The sequence below is a fragment of the Colobus angolensis genome, unplaced genomic scaffold (assembly GCF_000951035.1).
Source record: "Colobus angolensis palliatus isolate OR3802 unplaced genomic scaffold, Cang.pa_1.0 Scaffold136, whole genome shotgun sequence".
In the NCBI taxonomy this organism is placed as follows: domain Eukaryota; kingdom Metazoa; phylum Chordata; class Mammalia; order Primates; family Cercopithecidae; genus Colobus; species Colobus angolensis.
The window spans coordinates 549,575-552,504 of record NW_012114444.1 but is presented as its reverse complement, the minus strand read 5'-3'; the positions used below and the strand labels follow the sequence as shown (position 1 = coordinate 552,504).

Below are 2,930 nucleotides of genomic sequence, written 5' to 3'. Positions count from 1 at the left end.
GGGCCTCAGGCTACAGCCAGGGCTGTGAAGGAGCCGAGGTCATAGAGCGGCTGCCCTGGCATAAGGAGGGAAGACACGAGTCCCACCGTTTGAGAAGCTCAGTGTCCCTGCATGTGTGCGCTCTTGTCTGCCTCGGCACGTGTGCAGGCCCTGAGGCTGCTGCCAGCAGAACGACTGGGATACGCTAGATTTGTAAGATGTGACCCTTTTTGTTTGCTTTTCATTTTTCTTTGTTTATTTATTTATTTTTGAGACAGAGTCTTACTCTGTCACCCAGGCTGGAGTGCAGTGGTGAGATCTTGGCTCACTGCAACCTCCCCCTCTAGGGTTCAAGCGATTCTCCTGCCTCAGCCTCCTGAGTAGCTGGGATTACAGGCACCGCCACCTCACTCGGCTAATTTTTTGTATTTTTTAGTAGAGACGGGGTTTCACCGTGTTAGCCAGGATGGTCTTGATCTCCTGACCTCAGGATCTGCCTGCCTTGGCTTTCGAAAGTGTTGGGATTACAGACGTGAGCCACTGTGCCCGGCCCAGCCTTTTTTTTTTTTGAGACAGGGTCTTGCTTTGTCTCCCAGGCTGGAGTGCAGTGGCGCGATCTTGGCTCACTGCAACCTCTGCCTCCTGGATTCAAGCGATTTTCCTGCCTCAGCCTCCTGAGTAGCTGGGATTACAAGCATGCGCCAGCACACCCATGTAATTTTTGTATTTTTTAGCAGAGACCGGGTTTCACCATGTTGACCAGGCTGGTCTTGAACTCCTGACCTCAAGCCATCCACCCACGTTGGCCTCCCAAAGTTCTGGAACTACTTTTTAAGCAGTTTTGATAGGTGTGTGTGTAGTAGTGCTCTGTGGTTTAATTTGCATTTCCCAGGGAGTGGGGACGCTGCCTGTCTTCTCACGCCTCCGTTGCTTGTTGCTGTGACGGTCGCCCACTCCTGCTGCCAGTGTCTCTGCTCACTGGAGCTGCATCAGCCTCACGCTGTCTGCCCCTCACCACCCACCGTGCCTGCTGCTCAGGAATGTTCCGAGCAACTTGATGATAACAGAAGCTGAGAACAGCCCAGATGTCCTTCAGTGGAAGAGTGGATGGATCAGCTGTGGTCTGTTCACAGAATAGAATGTGACCACACTAGAGATGAATGAATTGTAGCTACAACCTGCAGTGTAGACGAATCTTAGATCAAACCAGGCACGGTGCTGTGTGCCTACAGTCCCCGCTACTCGGAGCCTGAAGGTGGGAGATCACTTCAGCCTGGGAATTTGAGGCTAGCCTGGGCAACATAGCAAGACCCTATCTTAAAGGAAAAAAAAAAAGCAGATTACAGAAAAGTAAACACAGTGCTAGGCTGTTTTTTTAAGCTCAAAAAATTAAAACTAAATAGCTTTTAGGGATAAACAGGTAATTTTGTTAGAAGCAAGAGAATAGCATTGAATTTCAGGTATATGTGGGGAAAGTGGAACTTCCAGGTTACTGATCATTTTCCGGTTTTTAAATTAGAGACAAGATCGTGGTGTTTATGCATCATAATTTATATGTTCCGTATATTTCTTTTTTTTTTTTTTTGAGATGGAGTTTCACTGTATCTCACGGGCTGGATTGCAGTGGCACGATCTCTGCTCATTGCAAGCTCTGCCTCCTGGGTTCATGCCATTCTCCTGCCTCAGCCTCCCAAGTAGCTGGGACCACAGGCGCCGCCACCTCGCCCGGCTAATTTTTTGTATTTTTCATAGAGACGGGGTTTCACCATGTGAGCCAGGATGGTCTCGATCTCCCGACCTCGTGGTCCGCCCACCTTAGCCTCCCAAAGTGCTGGGATTACAGGCGTGAGCCACTGCGCCCGGCCGATATGTTCCATATATTTCTTCCCGTATTTCACATAATACATAGTAAAATATTTAAAACAGAATGAAAATAGACTTCCTTTTAAGATGTTTTCAAATCTGTTCTTACAAAGTTGGCCGGTTTCTCCCCAGCAGTAGTCTGGGTTCAGCAGCAGCTCTTCTGTAAAACATTTGCTGCGCACACTGAGGTTGCACCTGCAAGTACAGAAATAAGAACACGTGTATTTTATTTTATTTTATTTTTTTACCCCTGAAGATCTTTAAGTCTTCTGAGGAGCATGGACCTGCTAGACTGCAAGCTGCGAGGGCCGAGATTTTTACCTGTTTGGTTTATTTTGTTACCACTGAGTCCCCAGCTCTGAGAACAGAGCAAGGCATGTGATCGATGCTTCGTAACTGTTGAACAAATGAATGCTGAGCTGTGACGGTACCGATGTGTGTCCAGGGAGAGGATGCTCCCTGCCGTGTGGATGTGTGCCCAGGGCCCAGGACAGCGCCCCGGAGGAGGACGCACGGGACAGCGCCACGGAAGAGGACGCACCCGGCCGTGTGGATGTGTGCCCAGGGTCCAGGACAGCGCCATGAAAGAGGACGCACGGGACAGTGCCACGGAAGAGGACGCACGGGATAGTGCCACGGAAGAGGACGCACGGGACAGTGCCACGGAAGAGGATGCACCCGGCTGTGTGGATGTGTGCCCAGGGCCCAGGACAGCGCCATGGAAGAGGATGCACCCTGCTGTGTGGCAGGAGAGGTTCCCAAGGGCAGGTTCAGGGTTCTGGGGTCTGAGTGAGAGCGCTCTCGGTGGCAGGGAGCAGGGCAGGGTGTTGGAAGAGATGGCAGGTTGTGTCAGGGGCTGACGTGGGACTCAGCGCATGGTCTCTGCCCAGGAGCAAGCCATCCTGCGTGGGACCAGGAAGTGCGGTGGGTGTGGTAGGGGAAGGGGCTGGGGTCAGCAGGGCTGTCATCCACCAGTGTCTGGTGGGCTGGCCACCATGCGGGGGGCCTCAGGCTACAGCCAGGGCTGTGAAGGAGCCGAGGTCATAGAGCGGCTGCCCTGGCATAAGGAGGGAAGACACGAGTCCCAC

General features: G+C 52.0%; 1 protein-coding gene across 1 annotated transcript in view; it reads left to right on the top strand.

The window, feature by feature from the left end:
- The window catches only part of DNAJC5 (DnaJ (Hsp40) homolog, subfamily C, member 5), a 1,035,873-nt gene that overhangs the window by 1,022,942 nt on the left and 10,001 nt on the right, over nucleotides 1–2,930 (top strand). The gene's annotated exons all lie outside the window — the stretch shown is intronic.